We start from the raw sequence: 14,347 nt of genomic DNA on the forward strand, positions 1-14,347 counted from the left end.
GTATAACAGATCTCTTTTTTAATTTAAATTTTATTGGCATATAGTGGATTTACAGTATTTTCTTTCTGGTGTACAACAAAGTGAGTCAGTTATATATACATATATAAACATATACAACATACAAATATATACACACACATATACACACATACATACATGCACTCATATACATATAAATATGTATATACATCTGTGTCTGTGTGTGTATATATATATCTCCACTCTTTTTAGATTCTTTTCTCATATAGGTCATTGCAGAATATTGAGTAGAGTTCCCTGTGCTGTATACAGCAGGTCCTTATTATTGCTTGTCAATTTTATATATAGTGGTGTGATTATGTTCATTGTAAACTCCTGATTTATCCCTTCCCTCCACATTTCCTCTTTGGTAACCATAAGTTTTCAGTATCTGTTTGTCTGTTTCTGTTTTCTAAATAAGTTCATTTGTATATTTTTTTTAAAAAATTAGATTCCACATATGAGTGATATCTTGTGATATTTGCCTTTCTCTGTCTGACTTACTTCACCAGGATAATAATCTCTAGGACCATTGACGTTGCTGTAAGTGGCATGATTTCGTTCCTTTTTATGGCTGTGTAATATTCCATTGTATGTATAGACCACCCCTTCTTGATCCGTTCCTCTGACAATGGACACTTAGGTTGACCCCCCTGTCTTGGCTCCTGTATGCTGAGCTTCATTGAACACTGGTGTGTATATATCATTTTTGGATTACGATTTTCTCCAGATATGTGCCCAGGAGTGAAATTGCTGGGTCATATGGTGGTTCTGTTTTTAGTGTTTGTTTTTTTTTTAAAGGAATGTCCATATTATCTTCATCATGGTTGTACTAATTTTCATTCCCACCAGCAGTGTAGGAGGGTTCCCTTTGTTTCAGGAGCAGTATTAATCAACTGTAGCCAACCCTCCATCATGGTTCTCTGGAAAGCAACATGAATCTGGGGCACTGTATTCATACAGCCTGTTGTTTTTCTTATTTTCATTACGCTCATTCAGAAAGGCCACAGGCAATGAGCTCTCTGCTATGAGGGGGGGTTTCAGTAGAGATGGAGAACTCTTTCTGTCTCTGGTCTTAAGGACTAAGTTCCTTCTCAAATTACAGGGCACAGTATTTTGCATATAGGTTAGAATCATTCATTCGATCATCTTATCAATCCTCCTGCAATATGGGAGACCTGGGTTCAATCCCTGGGTTGGGAAGATCCCCTGGAGAAGGGAAAGGCTACCCACTCCAGTATTCTGGCCTGGAGAATTCCATGGACAGTATAGTCCGTGGGGGCGCAAAGAGTCGGACACGACTGAGTGACTTTCACCAGAATCATTCATTCAGCCACCTATCAGATAACTATAGGGTTGATCCTTGAACAATGCTAGAGGCAGTGACCTGCACAGTTGAGACGCTCCATATAACATATAGTTGAACCTCTGCATTTTCTGTTGCATCCTTGAATTCAAGCAACCTTGTACTACTTAGAACTTTAGCATTGGGTTGCCCAAAAACTTTGTTTGGGTTTTTCCATAACGTCTTACAGACTTTATGAGCAACCCAATATTTGATGCTTTTAAACTGTGGTGTTGGAGAAGACTCTTGAGAGTCCCTTGGATTATAAGGAGATCCAACCAGTCCATCTTGAAAGAGATCAGTCCTGGGTGTTCATTGGAAGGACTGATGCTGAAGCTGAAACTCCAATACTTTGGCCACCTGATGCGAAGAGCTGACTCACTGGAAAAGACCGTGATGCTAAGATTGAGGGCAGGAGGAGAAGGGGACGACAGAAGATGAGATGGTTGGATGGCGTCACTGACTCAATGGACATGGGTTTGGGTGAACTCCGGCAGTTGGTGATGGACAGGGAGGCCTGGCGCGCTGTGGTTCACGGGGTTGCAAAGAGTCGGACACGACTGAGCGGCTGAAGTGAATATTTATTTATTTTTTTTAAATATGTAATTGAACTCCCAGAGTTCAAACCTGTGTTGTTCAAGGACCAGCTGTATACTGAGAACATCACTGATGCCAAGCGTGGTAACAGACTCTGTGGATTAAGCACATAGAAAACTGGCCCTGATTTTTGAAAGAGTTTCAAATGTTCTGACCCTTAACACTTCCCTTTGATTTCACTGTGTGTCAGGAACAAAATTCTTCAGCATAACTGGTCAAGACTAGACCAGAGCCGGCCAGTGAAAGTGTGAAAGTCGCTCAGTTGGGTCTGACTCTCTGTGACCCCATGGATAGAGTCCATGGAAGTCCCCAGGCCAGAATACTGGAGTGGGCAGCCATTCCCTTTTCTCAGGGATCTTCCCAACCCAGGGATCAAACCCAGGTCTCCCGCATTGCAGGTGGGTTCTTTACCAGCTTAGCCACCAGGGAAGTCCAACAACACTGGAGTGGGTAGCCTTTCCCTTCTCCGGGGGACCTTCCCCACCTAGGAATCGAACCAGGGTCTCCTGTATCACAGGCAGATTCTTTGCCAGCTGAGCCACCAAGAAAGGCCTGGACAGGGTGCTACCTTAATCTAAGTTACCAGGGCCACTCCCAGTTATAAGATGAATAGGAATTTGATAGCGAAAACCCCATCTTTCAATACTTACAGGAAGAATTGAAACCAGGTGGCTTTGCATATGTTGTCACTTTTGGCTCTGAATCAACGTGGCCAGATTTTTCAGTGATATCCAGTGTCTTTTCACATGTACATCACGCTGGAATACATGTTCTTGAAGATGAGACTTCTAACAGATTGTTTTGCCCATTGAGGAGTAAGGACAACATACCCCCCTTTCATCTAACCCCTTACACTGAACTCTGGATGAATTGTGTGTACCTGGGTCAACGTAATTTGATTGCTCTCATAGTTTGCTCAAGAAGGAACATGACAGTAATCTGGTTTTTTAATCGGTGAAAGAAGGTCCAGTTCTGCCCTCAATGAATTTACATTAAAAACAAACATTAAATATAGATGGGGATTTTTTTTTTTTTATTACAAAACCCTCTGCAAGATCTGTTCAGGGACTTTAGAGTCTAAAGTGTTAGGAAAGACAGATTTCAAACATAGCACATGTTTTTATCCCCACCTATTTTTTTGATTCTCACCAAACAGAATACATTCCATTGAATTATTTAATCCAATGATAAGTAAGACTGAGCAACCACAGAAATCATAAATCAGCTGTCTATGAACTAAACCCTGTTTTCACTAGAGCATTTCATGGAGAGTTTAAAAGGAATTCACGATGGATCCAACCACCTCCCATCACCGAAAAATAGAGAAGGTAAATTATCTTGTTTGTAACTCTCAAGATACTCCTGGGGGCTTCTCGTTGCTTTTTCCAGGCCATTCTGGTTCTATTAATGACTCAGATCCACAGTACAGTGTACCTCGGAGTATATTTGAATGGCAATTTGAGATTGCCTTGTTGTAATAAGATGCATTTCCTTTCATTAAAGAAACGAAAGAAAACCTTTTTTGAAATAAAACAAACCGTGGTGAGGGAAGCTCTGTCTTAATTTCCAAGCCATTCAGTACCCCCAAAGTCTGGATTTAATACCAATGGGTATTAAAGAGTAGAATTGAAAAGACAGCAGTCCCTCCAAAATTCTCAAACCCCATTAGCTTTGGTGGTGGTGGGGGTGCTTTACCCCCAAGCAGTTTTTCTTCTTCTGTGAACCCAGCTTGGTCTAAAACATTCTCAACGCAAGGACCTTGCTGTCTCATCCCATCCCCTTGTTTTTTTCTTTTTTCTTTTTAACTGTCTTGGAGAATCTGGGCTGTGGAAAGGAAGTGAAAACATTTAGAGCTCTAGATGTCCAAACATGCATTTTGCAACTTAACCCACTGCTTCAACAGGCACTAGCGAGACTGCAGAGATTAAATCATCGTTCCCAGGAGCAGTGTGACGCGAGAACTTAATGAAGAAGAAGGATCCACGGAGATAAACATCTTTCCTGTCGCTTCCAGCCACAGCCGCTTATGGTGGATCTATCTAGAAGTTCTTTTAAAACGAGGGGAAAAAAGAAAAGAAAAAAGGAAAGAAAGAAAGAAATCAAGAGTATCACAGCAAAGCGAGTTACATAATTCTGTAGGCTATTTTTAGAATCATTTCCGCGGTGTGAAAAGCGACCAGGGAAAGAATTAAATTAATCATGCTTGCCTAGCTTCCCTGTAACCCACCAGAGCTCAATAAGCAGCTGGAGGCCTTCCCCTTCACGGAGAACGGCCTTGCAGAGGGTTATCTCCACCATAGAATTTCATAGCTGACAATCGGCGAAGCAAACGTCATCTAGTTCTCATGTCTTCATTTTGAGCTTGGGAGTCACTCTCAGTAGGAGGTGTTGCTGATTCAGACTGCCCATAATTTCCAAAAGGGTTTCTCATCTCCTGTTTGGGGTCCCCAGGACCTGTCTTCTCTTGCATGCATGCTCAACCAGTGCTCCTGTTGGCAAGTTTTCCTACCTGCCTGGCAGTCACTCTTCTCAAGATAAGGTCAGTTCAGTTCCATCGTTCAGTCGTGTCCGACTCTTTACGACCCCATGGACGGCAGCACTCCAGGCCTCCCTGTCCATCACCAACTCCCGGAGCCTACTCAAACTCATGTCCATTGAGTCGGTGATGCCATCCACCCATCTCATCCTCTGTCATCCCCTTCTCCTCTCACCTTCAATCTCTCCCAGCGTCAGGGTCTTTTCCAATGAGTCAGCTCTTCACACCAGGTGGCCAAAGGATTGGAGTTTCCCTTTCAGCATCAGTCCTTCTGATGAATATTCAGGACGGATTGGGACCTATAAATATGAGTGCAGGTTTCAATTTTGTCTTGTCCTGTCTGTTTTTCCTTCTCCCGAAGCCTGCTTTCTATGGAGACAAGCCTGATTTCTTTCCTTCACTTTGATAAAAAAAAATTTTTTTTGGAGTATAGCTGCTTTACAGTGATGGTTTCTGCTGTATCACAAAGTGAACCAACTTTGCGATCCCCTCTTTTTTTGGATTTCCTTCCCAGTCAGGTCACCACGGAGCATAGAGTAGAGATTCCCTGCGCACTGTACATTAGATTTTCATGAGTAACCTATTTTATGGTGGTGGTTGGTGGTGGTTTAGTCGTAAACCACTGACTCTTACGGCCCCATGGACTGCAGCCCGCCAGGCTCCTCTGTCCATGGATTCTCCAGGCAAGAGTACTGGAGTGGGTTGCCATTTCCTCCTCCGATGTTTTTTACGCATAGTATCAATAGTTTATAGACGTCAGGCGCAGTCTCCCAGTTCATCCCCTTGGTTCTCTACATTTGCTCTCTACGTCTGGATGTCTATTTCCGCTTCGGCAATGTGATCATCGATACCAGTTTTTTTTCAGAGTCCACATATACGTGTTCATATAGGATATCTGTTTTTCTCTTTCAGACTGACTTCATTCTGTGTGAAAGTCTCTAGCCTGGTCCAAATCTCTAGCCTGGTTTCTTTTTTCAGCCAGCTGTCAGGCAGGAGTTAATCAACATAGCCATTTTGTGGCCACCATTCCCTTTTAGGATGCAATGGGGAAAAGGTTCCACTGTGTCCCCTAATATAAATGTTACGGCAACACTAACTCTGCTGGTGGGACTGATGATCTCACATCACACAAAGAGGCGAGTTTCATGGTGAACACAATGCCAAGTAGCAATAGCTGCTGGCAGACGATAGCTCCTGAACAGGACGCGGGGAGACTCCCAGAGTACTTTTTTAAAAATTAAATTTACTGATGTTAAGTTGAAGGACAATTGCTTTACAATATTGCGTTGGTTTCTGCCATCCATCGGCATGGATCAGCCACAGGTGTACATATGTCCCCTCCCACTTGAACCCCCCTGCCACCTCCCACCCCCTCTAGGTCATCACAGAGCCCCGGTTTGAGTTCCCAGAGTCACAGGGCAAGTCCCCACTGGCTGTCTATTTTACATACGGTGCCATGCTGCCCGATAAACCTGTGCTAGTCATTCAGTCATGTCCGACTCTGTGCGACCCCGCGGACTGTAGCCCGCCAGGCTCCTCTGTCTGCAGGATTCTCCAGGCAAGAGTCCTGGAGCGGGTTGCCATGACCTCCTCCTCCAGTGGATCTTCCAAATCCAGGGATCGAACCTGCGTCTCCTGCATTGCAGGCAGAATTCCCAGAGGACTTCTGTGGCGACTGGTTCCCTCCTCTGATTCCAGAGACCGAAGAAGCCCTTTTTCTCCGTCGGGCTGGGAATGCCACACAGACTTCCTTCTCTGCCTGGGAGTGCAGGCTTTTGCCCTAGTAGGTCCTGAGAGGAAGAAGCCCGTAGCTCTTGGGGAGATCCGCTTGCCCCCAAGAGGCTCTGAGAATGCTGTATGATGTGATCAGTCGCTCAGTCACGTCCGACTCTTTGGGACCCCATGGACTGTAGCCCGCCAGGCTCCTCCATCCATGGGATTCTCCAAGCAAGAATACTGGAGTGGGTTACCATTTCCTCCTCCAGGAGATCTTCCCAAAGCAGGGATGAAACCCGCATCTCCTGCTTGGCAGGCGGATTATTTACCACTGACCCACCAGAGAAGCCCAAAAGACAGATTAACCGGAGAAAAACAAGCAGAAGTTTAGTAACATGTGTACCTTCTGTATACACGGGAAATATCCAAGAAAACAGAAATGCTGTCTCTTGGATTGGGAGGCGAGTTCTTTACCACTAACGCTGAACTAAAGCTGTTCCCTTTAACTACGATTTCCGTGTGTGGATCTGGAGAAAGGGACATCAAGACCTCCAGGAGAAATGCACGCTCCTCTGTCCACTGCGCCGTTATCCACAACAACCAAGGTGTGCAAACCACACACGGCTGTCCACTGACACACGGACGAATCAAGGATGCATGGATAAAGAAAAGCGGCATGTCCATACCGCGGGAGGGTAGCCAGCCTTAAAGAGAAGGAAGGCCTGCCGTATGTGACCACAACGATGAACCCGGAGGCCATCAGGCCGAGTGACATCACCCAGACAGAGTGTAACAGGGAAGGACCTTCGTGTTCCAAGTCCATCACTTAAAGAGTTGTTGCCTGTAAGCATAAGTGACACACCATGGCCCATCTCCGGGAAGCCTGCCTCCCAGGTAATGAGCATTAAGGTAAAAAATACTGCTACCGAGCTCATGATAAATGTCCTGCCCAGGGCCACTGGGGAATGACTGCAGGAAGGGAGGGATTAACACGTCCCCTGTGGAGTCTGGCCGGAACCAAGGTCTTACCCTCTCCCCTTTTAGTATAAAAGAGCCAGGGGATGTCCCTGATTCCAGTGGTTAAGACCTCATCCTCTAACGCAAGGGGCTTCCATGGTGGCTCAGACGGTAAAGAATCTACCTGCGTGATTCAGGAGTCCCGGATGATGCCTGGGTCAGGAATAGCCCCTGGAGGAGGGAATGGCTACCCACTCTGGTATTCTTGCCTGGAGAATCCCATGGACAGAGGAGCCCGGAGGGCCGCAGTCCATGGGGTTGGAAACAATCAGGCAGGACTGAACGACTAACACTCTAAATCAGAGGGGTGTGGTTTCCATCTTGGTCAGTGAGCTAGGATCTCAATGCCTCACAGCCAAAACAAACAAACAAACAAAAAAAAAACCAGCATAAACAACAGAAGCAATATTGTAATGGTGCACAACAAAAAAAAATCTACATGATTTTTTTTTTTTTTAAAGCCAGAATGCTAACTGGAGAAAGATGGCTTTTTGGAACATACCTGAGTCCACCGTCTTCTCAGTCTACAAATGCATCTACAATTCTGTGCCTGGACGCCTCCGTCTCTTGAGGCGTTGGCCCGTCTGGTGGTGAGGGAGTCAGTGACAAATGTTGGTGAAACCAGGCGAGCAGGCCTTGTTGCTTGCAGAAATTTGGGAGAATTTCCGGGGAAAGTCTTAGCAGCTGTCGGGAACCCCCTGGTCCTGCGGATCTTCCCTTCAAAATTCTCCGCAGCAGTACCGGCTGTCCCAGGGCTTGGCAGTTGGAACAAACAATAGACCCACAAGCTCACAGCCCACAAGCTCCCTTACAGTCAGGAAGCTCACTCTGGTGTGTTCAGCCAGAGAAGTCTTTCTAACCATTTGAGAATTCCGCAACCCCCCCCCCACCCCGCCCCCGGAATAAGCAAATTGACTTTGTATTTGAGTGAGATGCCCTGCAGAAAATAGGAAATACTTGCCGAATTTTTACCCAATTTTATAAGCTGGTCTGCTTGCTTCTCTTCTGACTTCATGCATGGTGGCATTTGTTTCTGCTTCGGGGCTGCAAGTTGTAGTTTTGCCGCTTTGGTTGTTCTTGAATTTCTAAAATACAGGAAATACTCCATCTGCCCGTGAGGAAAGCCCTGCAGGGCATATCTTAAAAAGACAGGCTTGCAGAAAAATATAGCTGTGAGCCCGTGAGTAAGAAAGAGACGGAGACTTCCCTGGTAGTCCAGTGGGTGAGGCCCTGAGCTCCCAATGCAGCAGGGAGCCAGGTTCAATCTCTGGTCGGGGAACTCCACACCCAAAGTCACGACCCTGCCTGCTAGAATGAAGGTCAGAGATCCTTTGTGCTGAGACTAAGATCCAGCCTGGCCAAATGAATATTTGAAACTATTTTTGAAATAAGAGAAAGAGATGCTATTCTGTTGTACTTAACACGCTGAATTTATAAAATATGGGAAATACTCCATCTGCTTGTAAGGGAAACCCCTTTGGGACATATCTTAAATAAATGGGCAAAATATAGCTATGAGGACTTGCCCGATGGTCCAGTGGTTAAGATTCCATGCTTTTCATGCCAGGGGCACAGGTTCAACCCCTGGTCATGGAATTACCATCCCACATGTCATATGTTGCAGCCAAGAAATTAAAATTAAAGATATGTACGTATGGGTTTCCCTGGTGGCTCAGCTGGTAAAGAATCTACCTGCAGTGCGGAAGACCTGGGTTCAATCGCTAGGTTGGGAAGATCCCCTGGAGAAGGGAAAGGCTACCCACTCCAGTATTCTGGCCTGGAGAATTCCATGGACTGTATAGTCCATGGGGTCTCAAAGAGTTGGACACGACTGAGCAACACTTTGACATTCACTTTCATGTATGGATATATATGTGCCTGCAAGCCTGCCAAGTCTTTTCAGTCATGTCTAGCTCTTTCCAACCCTTTTGGGCTGTATGTAGCCCTCCAGGTTCCTCTGTCCATGGGATTCTCCAGCTAAGAATAGTGGAGTGGGTTACCATTTCCTTCTCCAGGGGATCTTCCCAACCCAGGGATCGAACTTGCCTCTCCTTCTTTGCAGGCAGATTCTTTACCACTGAGCCACCGGGCAACAGAACTTTCATAGTCCAATCATATCTCATCGTCGTTTTTTAACTTGTCCTGCTGCAAATTTACAAAAATGAAAAAAAAAGGAGCTGTCCATTTACCACGTATGTGAGTTGCAGAACTTTTCCATGAAGAGAACTCTGAGTGGCCAAGTAATAAAACGTGTCACCCGTTCCGGCACCCTGAGTATAAAAAGTCGAGACATGAACCAGAAAGATTTCTGCAAACCTCTTCCAAATGTCTGCAGTGGCCACAAGGATTGGGTGTGCAAAAACCCAACTTTCTGCACTGTGCCCTCCTCTGCTTTTTTCCCCCTGTTCTACGTCTACTGTCGGGCAAAGGTGCCCCCCTCTGTGTTAATAACTCTTCTCAGAAGAGGCCTCTCAGCTTGTCCTGAAATGCTCCCCCATCTCATAACCCGCTCTGAATTCTCCCTCCCACCCTCTGCCTAGTTTGAAGCCTGCACGCTCTCTTTTGTGGTCTTCAGAACAGCCCTTTGGAATTGTAAAACTCTCTGCACGTGTCGTTTCAAAGCTGTCATCCTTTCTGAGCACCATGGGGCAGCTCAGAGAAGCCTCTCTCTCCGCCCCGCTTGCCTTTCAGCTTTTAGCCACACACACATACACACGCACACACACACACACGAAAGGAACAGGAGGTGATATTTTCTTCGTGCTGATAAAAAAAGGACCACCGCCCCTCCTGGTCTGAGTTGAACCCTGACCCTCCCATTGATGGTTTGAAGTCGCCACTCTCAGCATCTCGGAATGGGACCTTATGTGAAGAGGCAGATGAGTTGGGATGAATGCCTGCCCAGTGGGCGCCGATCTGATAGACCGGTGTCCTTAGAAAAGGGGAAATTTGGATCAGAGGTACAGACCCAGGGAGAAGGCCTGGTGAAGAAAGCAGGGCGACCAGACGTCCATGCACAAGCCCAAGGGAGAGGTCTGGAACTCATTCTTCCTTCCCAGCCTGGACAGGGAACGAACCCCAAGGGCACCTTGATCTGTATCTTCTATAATACATGGTTCATTATCTATGTGGGGGGTCTATCAGTTGAGCTAAAGATTTGTATACGTGTCACTCACCAGACTGAGCAACCAACAGCTCCACTTTACACACTCCAGAATGCCCGGGACGTTGTGTGTGCATGGATGTTGTGTTTAGATGCTCAGTCATGTCCGACTCTTTGCAACCTCATGGACCGTCGCCCGCCAGGCTCCTCTGTCCATGGCATTCTCCAGGCAAGAATACTGCAGTGGGTTGCCCTTTCCTCCTCCACGGTATCTTCTTGACCCATGTTTCTTGCATCTCCTGAATTTACATCTATTTATATTACAAATGTGTTTAAGTATATCATGTACTGTGTTGGATTCACTTTTTTTTTTTTTTTTTATAAATCACACATATGATTTATTTCAAGGAATTGGCTCCCACAATTTGGGATTTGGAAGGGAAGGTACTGTCACATTCAAAATCTGTAACACAGACTCGAAAGTTAGGCAGGAGTTGATGTTTCAGTCCTGAGACAGAATTTCCTTTTTTTTTTGGGGGTGGGAAATCTCAGTTCTGATATAAAGGCTTTTCATCTAACCAGGAAAGACCCCCTTTCATTAAGAAGGACAAGCTACTTGTTATTCAATTATGCATGTATATGTATGCACTTTTAGAGTCTTTACCCATATAGGTCATCACAGAGCATTGAATAGAGAGGTCCTAACTGGTCATCTATTTTATGTGTAGGAATGTGTACAAGTTCATCCCAACCTCCCAGTTTCTCTCTTCCCACTCAGCTACTTTTCTTAAAGTCTGCTGATCATGAATGTTAACCACACTGACCAAATACCGTCACGACCACATGTAAACTAGTGTTTGATTAAGCTACCACGCACTATAGCCTAACCAAGCTGACAAGTTCCAGACAGAATTGTGTTCCCACCCCAAGCGCCATTCACGTGCTGACGCCCTGACTCCCCAGGACCTCAGAATGTGCTTTATTTGGAGATGATGGTCTTTAAAAAGGGGATGAAGGTCAAATGAGGTCACTGGGGAGGGGGAAGTCCCTGACCCCACAGGACTGAGGTCCTTATAAGAAGAGGAGGTCAGGACTCAGACCCACGTGGATGGATGGCCACGTGAGCACTCATGGAGGAGATGGCTGTCTACTCACCCGGGAGAGAGGCCAGCCCTGCTGACTGGTTGATCTCCAATTCCAGCTTGCAGGACTTCGAGAGGTAAATGTCTTTCCTCCAAGCCGCCTAGTCTGGCGTCTTCTTTATGACAACCCTTGCAGACTAAGGCCACACCTAAGACAACCATTAAAAGAGCTGACAGACTGTGGGCTACCGTGCTTAAAATACGTCCAGAATATTCACCCCAAACAATAAACACAACAGAGTTTGAGAGAAACAAATATACATATATATATATAGCATTAGTGTTAGTCACATAGTCCTGTCTGACTCTTTGTGACCCCACGGACTGTCGCCCACCAGGCTCCTCCATCCATGGGATTCTCCAGGCAAGAATACTGGAGTGGGTTGCCATTCCCATCTCCAGGGGATCTTCCCGACCCAGGGATCGAACTTGGGTCTCCCCAGTTGCAAGCAGAATCTTTACTGTCTGAGTCTATATAAATTTCCCACTTATTTAAATTTATAGATATATATAAAAGCCTTATTTTATATAGATAATATTATTTATATAGATAAATTCCCACGTATTTAAATTTATAGATATATACAAAAGCCTTATTTTATATATATGTTATTTACATATATAAATTCCCACTCATTTAAATTTATAGATATATACAAAAGTCTTATTTTATATATATGTTATTTATATATATAAATTCCCACTTATTTAAATTTATAGATATATACAAAAGCCTTATTTTATATATATGTTATTTACGTATATAAATTCCCACTTATTTAAATTTATAGATATATACAAAAGCCTTATTTTATATATATGTTATTTATATATATAAATTCCCACTTATTTAAATTTATAGATATATACAAAAGCCTTATTTTATATATATAAGTTATTTATATATATAAATTCCCACGTATTTAAATTTATAGATATATACAAAAGCCTTATTTTATATATGTGTTATTTACATATATAAATTCCCATGTATTTAAATTTATAGATATATACAAAAGCCTTATTTTATATATATAATAAGTTATTCATATATATAAATTCTCAGTTATTTAAATGTATTAGATATATAAAATTTTTATATATAAATATATGTTAAGTTAATACATAAATTATATGTATTTATATATATTAACTTAATATAGATATTAAGTTAATGTATAATATATATTAAGTTTATATAATAAATTTAAACAAGTGGGAAATCATTTTTCCCTCAAAAGTAAAGAAATACAAACATGGATGGGAACCCATATTTTTAAACCTTCCAGTAGAGATCTGAAAGCTTGATCACACCTAGTAAGTTTTGAAGATAACAGTGTCAGTCAGGCAGCTCCCTAAGGGGGAACTTTGGCAGAGATGATCCACACTTAAAATGCGCCCCGGCCTGTGACCCAGCATGACTGCCATGTAGGGGTGCACTCAGGTATATAAGCACCCTTACGGCAGACAGATCTGGGTGGTAGGGTGCGTATACCCCACAGTTGCTTTGTGATAGTGCAGAAAAATGCTAAAATCACCGTTGACAAAAGTGTAATGACAGCCATTTGTAAGTGCAATACTAGGCAGCCGTGAAAAGGATTGCATGCATGGACCTGGGTGTGTGTGGGGGTACACGGGTGTACCTTGTACTAAACTACACTATTTGCAGAAGGTTAAAAGAGAACATTGCACCAGCCTCTAGGAAATGGTGACTCTGAATCGGCTGTCCGAGAATGGTTGATTCTTGCTCGTAGACCTCTATGCGTTCTCACGCTTTTAAAGTTTCCACGTCTGCTCTGGCTATCAGTGAAAAGTCACCGGTTAAATATTCTTGAATTCCTTCACTTCTCTTAAGACGATGTTAGGTAGGGTTCTGTTTTTATTTGCTGTTGTTTCCTTTTCTCTTTTTCTTTTTCTTTTTGTTTTCTAGGCTTCTGTTTTAATCAGTCATGGACTTTCTATGACAGTCGTCGCTTTGCACAAGAGGCTTGTAAAACACTGGATTCTGCAGGTGGATTCGGCTCATTCACATCTTTCTCTGCTGAAGTAGTCATTTGAAATCAAATGCTGCTTCACATACAGCTCCTTGTTAGATAAAGATTAATCACGAGTTCATCTCTGGACAAAGAAAACGTCAACCTTTCACTGAAGGTTTGATGTATCTTTGAAGCAGCCAGTTGTTAAGATCAGTCATCTCAAGTTTACATTTTACATAAGAAATAATCCATTTTGAGGTCTGGGTTAAACTTTGCCGTGCCCACCGCGACTGTTATGTAACTATTGATTTAATTTCTGAGGACACCTTTCAACCTGTGTTTTCTGCCTAGAGATACGGAAGGAATCATTAGTAGTAATATAAATATGAACCATAAAACTTGCAGGAAAAAAACGGCTAAGAAGAAAACTTGAGAGCTTAGCCTTGCAGGTTTTTAATCCTGGTTCTGAACATTCTGCCAGGAAGCACGGCAAACTTAAAACATTCTCGAGTGCTGACAATCGTCAAACCTGATGCTGAGGAAACAGGCTGTAATTGCTAAGAAGACACGTGGGAAATGTGCTGAGAAGAACGTGATTGACATCTATTTAATCGTGCTACAGTAAAAAGGGAAAAGTTTCCAAGGTGGACGTTACAATGAAGCAAAGTTGAACTCATGATCTTTGCTGTTATTCAGTCGCTCAGTCGTGTCCGACTCTTTGCGACCCCATGGACAGTAGCCCACCAGGCTCCTCTGTCCATGAGATTCTCCAGGCAAGAATACCGCAGTGGGTTGCCATTTTTGTCATTCCATGTCAGGTTTTAACTGTTGCTTCTTGACCTGCAGACAGATTTCTCAGGAGGCAGGTCAGGTGGTCTGGTATTCCCGTCTCTTGAA

This window comes from Cervus elaphus, chromosome X (genome assembly GCF_910594005.1).
Source record: "Cervus elaphus chromosome X, mCerEla1.1, whole genome shotgun sequence".
NCBI lineage: Eukaryota > Metazoa > Chordata > Mammalia > Artiodactyla > Cervidae > Cervus > Cervus elaphus.